The sequence below is a fragment of the Fulvia fulva genome, chromosome 1 (genome assembly GCF_020509005.1).
Source record: "Fulvia fulva chromosome 1, complete sequence".
NCBI classification, from domain to species: domain Eukaryota; kingdom Fungi; phylum Ascomycota; class Dothideomycetes; order Mycosphaerellales; family Mycosphaerellaceae; genus Fulvia; species Fulvia fulva.
This window is the reverse complement of record NC_063012.1, coordinates 2,624,677-2,635,984: the sequence shown is the minus strand read 5'-3', so window position 1 is coordinate 2,635,984 and position 11,308 is coordinate 2,624,677.

The following is an 11,308-nucleotide window of genomic DNA, read 5'->3' as shown; positions in this document are numbered from 1 at the left end:
ACCCGGCGCTACGGTAGAGGAAGTACGTATAGGCAATATTACGGAAAGCTAAACAGAATATAGCATTATACTAGAGGCTCACTACGTCTATATAGGGGGCGGACTTCCGGTAGTTACGACTTCTATATACGGCTATTATACGGCCAGTCCTTGCCTATAGTAGCTAAGTGTAGTCCTTAGGCAAGAGGGCCTGCCTATCGAAGGGACTCGTCGCGCCGCTAGCGAAGATCTAAAACTAATGCCTAAGGAAGGTTACCGGGGTATATAAGTCGATACTAACGAGGATACTTAAGTACGAGACCGCTATACCGCTAATCGACCTATATATCTAGGGACTACGGACCTCCTACTTAGGCAAGTCGGCATAGTACCTAGTATAGAAGGTCATCGCTAGTGTAGTCGTAAGGGCCCGCGAATTAGTACTAGCGTATAAGGGCATTCGACCCGGAAACGAGCCGAACTCCCGGGTAAGGGACGAATAGCTAGTAATATAATAGGAAGGTAAGAAATCGTTTATAGAGCAACTATAGAAAGAGAGGTGGAACAACTAGGTTATAGGGTATAGTAGACGCCCTTAGCTAGCGGGACAACCTAAGGAATAGTTAGCTACAAAATCCGCGGTTAAGTACCCCCCGAAGCTTATCTACTACCGCCTTACGAGGGCATAGAGTAGTATAGTAACCTAACTACGAAGCGAACATATCGGCCTCTAGGGGTACCTATTATAGAGGAAGGTTCTAGGATATACGAATACTAGCTGCTCCTACGGCTATCGCTACTAGAACGTATAGTACGTACTCCTCGTCTATCCGAGGTAGTCGCTAGGAAGAGGGGAGTAGATAGCAAAGGCGAGGAACCGGACGATTAGGGCACTTCTTAATAACGCTAAGGACCTACGGCGTATTACGAACTAGATACTAGAGAAGGGCTAGCTAGAATAGTACCGCCTAGTAGGAGTAGTATAGGAAGAGAGGACACGACGTAGCGCGACGAGACCGGCTAGGAGCGGGGGCTAACGGGGTAGTGATATAGACTACGTACGTTTAGAGGGAAAGCTAAACTAGATAAGAAGTAGTCGGGGGCGGGAAGGGTTTTCACCTATTCGGGTTTCCCTTTGTATATAACAATAGATATACACCTATATAGGCCGGATAGGGTCCTAGAACAGGGGAATAACAAATCTATCTATCTATAATCGTCGGTACCGTATTCGTTAATAGTTAGTTCCGGTTACTATTCCTCGAAAGCTTATATAATAGCTAGGAGCTCCTTATCGTAGATATCGTAGTTATATTACTAGGGCTCTATCTTCTTAGATATATAAGCGATAGGATATAATACTCCTCGCTCGTTACGTTATAAGAGTACTACTACTATTACGTAATCTAAGGCATCTCTTTCTAGAATAGTCTCTCGCCCTAGGTAGAAGTGTTTTAAGGTAGGCGTATTGATAAATACTTACTTTAATGCCTCGAACGCCTATTAATATACTAGAGACTAGTCCTATAGGACATTCTTTCTCGTAAGCTTCGTTATAGGTAAGTAGATCTTACTAAAATCCTTAATAAACCTACGGTAGAAGTTAGTAAACCCTATAAACGACAAGATGTCGGTGATATTCGCGGGTATAGGCCAATTCTTAACGTATTCAATCTTAGCTAGGTCTATCTTAATGCCCTTATTTGTAATAATAACACCTAGATAAGTAGTCTCGTGTCTAAAGAACTCGTATTTATTAATATCTAACTAGAGCCCGGCGGTATCTAACTTTCGTAAAACCTTTAGGATATATTAGATATACTCTTCTCCTGCCTTACTAACGACAAGTACGTTATTAAGGTAATATAACACGAAGTCATCTAGAAACTCCCTTAGTATACCGTTTATAAATGACTAAAACGTTCCTAGTACATTATATAGTCTAAAAGGTATAACTACGTACTTAAACTACCTATATCTAGTAGTAAAGGCCGTTTTCTACTCGTCTCCTACTATAATACGGATGCGATTAAACGTAGCGATAACATCTAGCTCAGTGAACTATTACGCGCTAGCAATACGATCTAAGGTCTCTTAAAATAGTAGAATCGGGTAGCGACTCTTCGTCGTAAGCGCGTTTAGAGCTCTATAGTCTACGTATACTCGTAGCCCTCTACCCGGCTTTTTAACTATTAGAATAGGTACTACTACTAGTAATACGCTTCAAGCTTACCCGACTACTATACCTTATCGCGACTAGTCGGCGCTATCGCTAAATACGATATAATCGAAAGCCCTTATTAAGGCTATTCTAACGATCTATAAAGTAGGCTACTACCCCTAGAATTAAGGGAGTTCTACCTTATTTAAGTTAGATAGCTTGAGGTTCTCTTTACCCTATTTCTTTAGCTCTATAGCCCTAAACGCCGTAGAGGTGCCTAGCTACATTAGGCAACTCCTAGGTAATAGTAGCCTAGGCTACGGTACTACCGGCGCCTACGGCTCTATAGGCGAAGCTCCCCTAAGACAACTAGTAGCAACTTATAGAGGACGTAAAAAGTATAGAGACTAACGATTAGCTCCTATACCGGTCTCTATAGGTAATGATCACTTAGCTACGTACGGCGCTAGTACTATCGTATTACCGAGGGCAATAAGAAATAAGGACGACGTCTTAGGCAATTAATAAGGCCACCCGGAGTCAACACCCCTATAGCTAGGTATTAGTCGCGGCTTCGATACTAGGCCCCCGCCTAACGTACGATATAGTTACAATCCGTATTATAGTAAAGGAAGACTAGGCCGAAGTAGCGAAGCTATTGAATAAGGAGGCCGCCTAGCGAATTAATTAAGTAGGGGTAGTCGTAGTAAACTAATAGTCTAACGGTACTCTATAGATCTATACTAGCTCTACTACTACTAGGAGGTACCTAGAGGTATAGCTATAGTAGGTATCTAAGGTTACGGTATTAGTAAAGGTCTTAACGAAGCAATTTACGATCCTAGTCTACGATATGCCTAAAGAGTTCGACCTAACTAACTAAGGTTACCTACGTAATCTCTAGGAGGACAACCCGGTCACTCTTAACTCTCTAATCTAGAAGGCGACTTAGCTCTATAGGAAATGGCTAGAAGGTAAGAAGGCCTCGGCGCTAATCGTATAGCTATAAGACGCGAAAGCGGCGGATCTAGTAATAGAATAAGGCCTGATCTAGTAATATAGCCTTAAGATAGTAGAAAAGTACTCCTTATCCTTCCGTGTCCTCTAATACTTTAAATACTAATAGTATAGGCACTAAACCTATACGTATATAAATAAGTAGGCCTGCTCGAGCTATATAGGAGACTATATGTCTAGGGACTATATATCGGCTACGAGACGGTACGCGAACTATCCGGGGTACTACCTATCGTATAGCGCGGAATGCCTATAGCGGAAACTAGCGAAAAACAAGGCAACTACAAACAGAACCGTCGCCCTAAGATTCTACGGTAACCGTAAGGCTAGTCTATACCGGAACTAGCTAGCGGCGTTCGGGTATAAGCGCCCTAGGGCCGAGAATAATATAAAGGATACGTAACCTAGGGCGTACGGGAGGCTATATACTCTACTAGCTATAGCGAGGGAATCTAACTAGGCCCGGCTCCCCTTTAGTATATAGCCGATAGGCGTAGACTAGGACGTATAAGGTAGTAGGATATAGGACATTATAGAGGAAATGATTGTCGATAATAATAACTAGCCTCGATACGCTTAGTATTATCTAGTATAACGTTAACTATAGTAAGGATATAGTCTAGAACCATTTCCTATACGAGGCGGACTAGTACGTCTACTACGTCCTAGTAATCTAGGAGCTATAGATTAACCCGTACTATAAGAGACTAACAACCTACAAGTTACTAGGCTATACGATATACCTACGAGGCGACGGTAGACCCCGTACGTACTTCTATATTAGTAAGGATATACTAGAATCCGACTAGGAGGTAGTATACTACGTAGACGAAGAAGGCGGGGGCGATATTACCTCCCTCTATATAGGTAGTACCTAGATATATAACCTATATATACAACCGCTAGCCTCGAGGTCTAGCCGCGACCTTAGGGTCTATAGACACCTAGACAGTATGCTTAAGAGACAAGGGTACTATATCGTAGTAGGAGACTTTAATATATACTACCCTTCCTAGGAAAGCCTTATATAGCGGTACCCTATAGCCGACGAAGTAATCGACTTAATAGCGAGTAACGTAATTGCCCTTAATACCCCGAAGGACCTAGGCACCTAGAAGAGAGGGGGACTCTAAGGTACGATCGACCTCTCCTAGATCTTAGATAGCTACTACTATACGGTAACCTACTATAGGATCGAACATAAACTCGAGGCGTCGTTAGACTATATACTAGTTAGGACCTCTATTACGATATAGATATAACGTATACTAGCGAGAACCCCTAAGCTAAACTAGGGAAAGGCCTACTAGGCTAATATCTAGGCGTACCTTAATAACTCTAAGAGGCTAGTCTAGATCGCGTAGTAGTAATATAATAGTAAAGACGAGATAGACGAGGCAGTCTAAGGGTTAATAGACGAAATAGGAAAAGCGACCTTACTCTACGTTCCGCTTACCTAACTAACGATATAGTCTAAACTATTCTAGACGCCGAAGTACACTACGACGGTAAGAGAAGTAAGGAGAGCCCGCCGGGTATAGACGAGTAGCTATAGCGAGGAGGCCTAGAACGTATATAGGGAGGTATACTAATAGAAGAAAGCTATAATACGGAGGGAGAAAGCAGTCGGCTAGAGGGCTATAGTAGAAGAAATCGCCGGCAAGCTAGCGAGGATGTAGAAGCTAGCGAAATGGGCCCGATAGGACCCTATATAGGGCCCCTCCTTCTCTATCCTAGCGCTATAATCGCCTAGTAGCCCGGTTAGCGACCCCGAGGCTAAGGCGCGTCTACTAGCTAGTAAGTTCTTCCCGCCCCTAGTCGAGGCTAATCTAAGCGACATAAACAGCTCTACTCCCCTAGCCCCTAGTATCGCGGTCTAATAGGAGGTGTCCGAGGGAGAAGTTGCCGGTATACTTAGGAAGTTACCGGTAAAGAAAGCCCCGGGGCTAGATAGGATCCTAAACGAGCTACTAAAGAAGTATAGAGATTAACTAGCCCTAGTAGTTATAGCGATCTTTAACGCCTACCTATAGACCGGATACTACCCGATAGTATTTAAACAATCGACGATAGTAGTCCTACGTAAGCCGTAAAAGGAAGACTATACGTAGGTAAAGTCGTACCGCCTAATTACGCTCCTTAACACTCTTAGGAAGGCGCTTAAGAAGCTAGTTATAACGAGACTCTCCGAGGCGGTAGAGGAATACTCCCTACTCCCGGACACCTAGATAGGTACGCGCCTATAGCGATCGACGCTATCCGCGATAGAACTTATTACCTCTTAGGTAAAGGCTATCTAGTATAGGAATAGGGACAAGGTAGTATCCTTACTTAGCCTAGATATATCGAGAGCCTTCGACTACGTGTTATACCCGTAGCTACTCTATATCCTAAGGTCGAAAGGACTCCCTAAGTAGCTTATTAACTTCGTACGGTCCTACCTCAAAAACCGTAGCACGTCGATCCTAGTCGGCTAGTATAGAAGCCTATTTTAAGTAGTCTATACTAGAATCCCGTAAGGCTTAACGCTAGTACCTATTCTATTCCTCTTCTTTATAGCGACGCTACTCCTAGCCCTAGAATCCTAGAACACCGCTACGAGCGGCTTCGTAGACGATACGAATATCCTAGCGTAGTCTTTCTCGACTAAGGAGAACTATAGGCTACTAGAAGAGAAATATAACATCTACGAGGACTAGGCTAGGAGGCACGGGGCTCGGTTTGCCCTAGAAAAGTACAATCTAATACACTTTACGCGCCGGCTACGGTTCTATAATATATAAGCTTCTATCTAGATATAGGGGTATACGACTAACCCGGCAAATTAGCTTAGGATCCTCGGACTATAGGTAGACCCGGCGCTACGGTAGAGGAAGTACGTATAGGTAATATTACGGAAAGCTAAACAGAATATAGCATTATACTAGAGGCTTACTATGTCTATATAGGGCGCGGACTTCCGGTAGTTACGACTCCTATATACGGCTATTATACGGCTAGTCCTTACCTATAGTAGCTAAGTATAGTCCTTAGGCGAGAGGGCCTACCTATCGAAGGGACTCGTCGCGCCGCTAGCGAAGATCTAAAACTAATGCCTAAGGAAGGTTACCGGGGTATATAAGTCGATACTAATAAGGATACTTAAGTACGAGACCGCTATACCGCTAATCGACCTATACGTCTAGGGACTACGGACCTCCTACTTAGGCAAGTCGGCATAGTACCTAGTATAGAAGGTCATCGCTAGTATAGTCGTAAGGGTCCGCGAATTAGTACTAGCGTATAAGGGCATTCGACCCGGAAACGAGCCGAACTCCCGGGTAAGGGACGAATAGCTAGTAATATAATAGGAAGGTAAGAAATCGTTTATAGAGCAACTATAGAAAGAGAGGTAGAACAACCAGGTTATAGAGTATAGTGGACGCCCTTAGCTAGCGGGACAACCTAAGGAATAGTTAGCTACAAAATCCGCGGTTAAGCACCCCCCGAAGCTTATCTACTACCGCCTTACGAGGGTATAGAGTAGTATAGTAACCTAACTACGAAGCGAACACATCGGCCTCTAGGGGTACCTATTATAGAGGAAGGTTCTAGGATATACGAATACTAGCTACCCCTACGGCTATCGCTACTAGAACGTATAGTACGTACTCCTCGTCTATCCGAGGTGGTCGCTAGGAAGAGGGGAGTAGATAGCAAAGGCGAGGAACCGGACGATTAGGGCACTTCTTAATAACGTTAAGGACCTACGGCGTATTACGAACTAGATACTAGAGAAGGGCTAGCTAGAACAGTACCGCCTAGTAGGAGTAGTATAGGAAGAGAGGACACGGCGTAGCGCGACGAGACTAGCTAGGAGCGGGGGCTAACGGGGTAGTAATATAGACTACGTACGTTTAGAGGGAAAGCTAATCTAGATAAGGAGAAGTCGGGGGCGGGAAGGGTTTTCACCTATTCGGGTTTCCCTTTGTATATAACAATAGATATATAGATAGATAGATAGATTATTCATTCGCCTGTTTTAGTGCCCTATGGCCTATGCAGGTCTCTCGCTATTTAGGTCTATTTGTGTAGGTAGGAAACCCGATTAACGGATGAAAACCTCCTCGTCTTTGCCCTCCTCGTTCTTTCCTATCTTGTCCTTTCGTTCTCCTTCCTTCAGGGTACGCTAGTGTCATGGTTGTTACCCTATAACTACCTTGCCCGTAACCCTAGTGATGTCCTCCTCTCGATTCCCTTTCTCCCTTCTGTTTCCCCGGCTCTTCTCTCTCTCTCCCTCCTCTCTATCCACCTTTCCGTTTCTACTGCTAGGGAGAATTGCTCTAGGTAGTCCTCGTTAAGGATCCATCTTGTCACTCTCCTTATATCTTGTCTGTCCTAGATGATGGCCTGGTATTGCCTGTCTCTTGCCTTCGCCCTCCACTAGCTTCTCCCTTTTACCCACTTAGTACAGTTCAGCACCATGTGCTCCGGGTTTTGGGATAGGTAGCCATAGGGGCAACGTTTAGAATCGTATCCTAGGACTCTTCTTTAGTGCAAGTATGCTCTTAGCCCAATGTGCTCAGAGCGAATCTGGATAGCTATGCTTGCTTCCGCCCTCTTCAGGTCTTTATAGATAAGGTAGTTATACCTCCCGAAGGTCCTGGCCGCTAGTAGGGCTCCTGGCCTCACCGGTTTTTGGTTCGAACGCGTTTCCTATAGGTGACCTGCGATCCTTTCTGCTTGGCTTTGCTTCTTTTTCCCTTTGTCCCCTGTGTTAGCTTGCTCCCTCAGAGCTTCTCTCTATTCAAGGGCTGCTAGGATTTCCTGTGATGTTTTTAGGTCTGCTTCCTTCTGTGGGATCATGTGTGGCCGGTTAGGTCTTCTCCTCCTCTCCCACTAGGTTCTTATCCTTTGAGTAGCTGCTTGGATGGTTCCCTAGGCTGGGTATGCTGATGTCTTCTCTGCGTATTGACACCTCATGCCCTGGAGGTACTCCCTGATAGGGGCTGTACCTGATTCCATTTCCATTGTCCTGTAAGGGGTTGACTTGTATGCCCCTAGTACTCTCTTTAGGCAGGCTGCCTGCGCTCTGTTAAGGGGGTCCTCAATTCTCTTCGGGATGTGTTTTTCCGCTACCCAAATTGCTGCTCTATATAGCATTGCGGGCTTGACAATGGCCTTGTACATAGTCTAGGCCTTTGTGAAGGTCGCCCCCTAGGTTGACGTAGTGAGTCTCTCGATTGATTGTCTGTTGGTGTCCGCTCTCGCTTACGCCTTCTTCACTTGTGGTCCCTAGCTGAGTTTCGGGTCTAGCCATATCCCAAGGACTCTAAGTTCCCTTGTAGGATGGGTCTCGAACCCCTAGATTTTTACTGGTGCTGCTAAGTTGTGTTTTGTCTTTGCCTTACTAAAATGGATAAGTTAGTACTTGTCCGGTGCGAATTTTGCCCTATGCTCTCTTGCCCACTTTTCGCATTGTCTATGTCTCTCCTCTAGGAGTGCGTAGTTTTCCTCTGTGGACCCCGACCACGCTAGGATATTTGTGTTATCTACGAACCCCGATGCTAAGGTGTTTACTGTTTCTAGGAGTAGGGTCAGGTCGGCCATAAAGAGGAGGAACAGAATTGGGGAGAGTATAGAGCCCTGTGGGATGCCCGTGTTCGCAATTGGGGTCTGCGGGGCTTTGAAGGACCCTAGGAGGATCTGGGTTGTTCTGTCCTTAAGGAATGACTATACAAAGTGTACTATCTAGGCTGGGATGCTTTTCATTCTGAGGATGTGTAGGAGCCTTGCGTAGGACACATTGTCGAAAGCCCCTAATATGTCTAGTGAAAGCAGTGAGGCTACCTTGTTATTGCCATAGTGCCAGATGTGTCTGATTTGCTCTGTGATCAGTTCGACTGCTATGAGGGTAGATCTCTTTTATCTCCCCCCCATTTACGTTGCCGGGAGGAGGTTGTGTTCTTCTACTATTCCGGTGAGCCTTATAGCCACGACCTTCTCTAGGAGCTTCCCTAGTGTGTTCAGCAACGCAATTGGTCTGTATGACTTCAACTTGGTATAGTCTTCCTTTTGGGGTTTCCTTAGGACGCAAGTCAGTGATTGCCTAAAGGCCTTTGGGCAATACCCCTACTTCATATACTGGGTAAAGATTGGCGCAAGCACTGGAGTGATAAGGCTACTGCTAGCTTTTAGGTAACAGTTAGGGATCTTGTCTAGGCCTGGGGCTTTGTTGCCCTTCAGTTTCTTGATAATGTTTCCGATCTCTATAGCAGACACTTACTAGTTAGCCTCCCTTAGCGGAGGAATGTATGTTCCTAGGATGTTGCTTAGGTCTGCCTCTACCTAAGTCCCGAAGAAGTGGTCTGCGAATGCTTTCGCTTTCCCTATCGGAGTGGTTTGCGTTTCCCCGTCTTGGTCCTATATTAAGGGAAACTGGGGCGGGGAGTTTCGTTCCTCGTCTGGTTTCCTAGCCCATTCTGCTAGTCTCCAGATTTGTTCCGGGTGTTCTGTGATCATCCCTACAGTTGACCTCCACTCCTGCGTCTTGTCTCTTCTGATCTGCGCCTTCTTTGCTTTGCACGCGTTGTTATAGGCTTCCCAGTTTGCTTGGGTGCGTCGTTGCTCCCATCTCCTTCTTGCTCTCCTTGCCTCCTTGACTTTGGCTATGCACTCTAGTGTCCAGTATGGCTTCTGGTATAGCGACCATCTCTTCTCAGGTATATGGGCCTGGGCTGCCCTTTGTATAGCTTCTATCAGCTGCTCCACTACTTGGTCAATCCCCTCCGTTGTGTGTATATTATCAATGTTCACCTGTTCTAGTTCGCCTTCTAGCCGCTACTGTACTAGTGTCCACTCGGCCTGCTTCTAGCAGAGCCTCCTCTCAGGTTCCCTCTCCTCCTCAACTGTGAGTTGGATGTCGGTTTGGATTGGATAGTGGTCTGATAAGGACTCTAGTTGGTCATTGACTGTGCAGCTTTCTACCCGTCGTGTTAAGGCGTAGGACATGAAGCATAGGTCTAGCGTGCTAGAACTGTTGTTTCTAGCCCAAGTTTCTGTTCCCTTTGGCGTGATCAAGTCCATTTGGGCTGTTTCCATCTGACTAATGAGCCTCCCTGCTAAGAAGTGGTGTACTAGGGTGAAGTCCGATCCCCACTTTAGGTGGTGGAGGTTGAAATCTCCTATCACGATGTTGTGGTTTTGTTGGTCTATTGCTTCCGGGAGCCTTCCTAGCGTGTGTAGTTGTGTGCTGCTTCTGGACTCTGGAGGTGGGTTGTATACGCTATAGATCAGGACTTGGCCTTAAGTTGTTTTAAGCTGCACTGTGGTGATATCCCTGTCGGTTCTCGGCTAGGCCTGCCAGTCCTCTGCTAGTACCTTCTTACTGACATAGATACAAGTTCGTGGGACTCCCTCGGTTCTGTTTATTACTACGTAGTATCTCGGGTCTCGTATAGTTGATAGAATCCTAGAGTGTGGGTTGATCTATAGTTCCTATATTGCTATAATGTAGTGTTCCTCCGGGTCTAAGGCTTGTAGAAAGCTCCTTTGGACCTTGTCTTTGCTTCTGTTCACATTATACTGAATGATTGATAGTCTGTTAGTGTGAGGCATCAGGACATGTTTGTGTCTAGGTCCGTTTAGTCTTGCTGTTGGTCTTGCTGTTAGTTTTCCCGTCCCTCCTCCTGTTCTTCCCTTTGGGGTTGGCTCCCTATCATTTGGTTGATTCTCATTTGTCTATTGCTCTGCGCTGCCTTGTACAAGAACGTTGGTCTCCCTATTACTAGCACTATTTGTGGCTCCTCTTATGGCCGGGGTCTCTTATTCGGGTGGGTAGTTCTCTCTGGTTGTTTCTGTTCACCTACTAGGAACCTGGTTAGTGTTGTTACCCTTGCTTCCCGCGCTCTCTACTGGGCTGATAGTCTAACTGGGCATTGGTTTGACTATGCCGGGTGTTTTCTCCCACATGCTGTGCATCTTGTGTCCTCCTTCCGTTTTTGGCACTCTTGGGTCGCGTGATCACCAGCACAGTGTGAGCAGACTGGTGTGGCTTTGCTACACTTTGGGGCAATATGTCCGTACTGTTGACAGTTGAAACATTGAAGGATTCTGTGGTTGCTCTGATGGATTTCTACATCCAGCCTCTCAAAGTCCCAGTACAACCCTTGG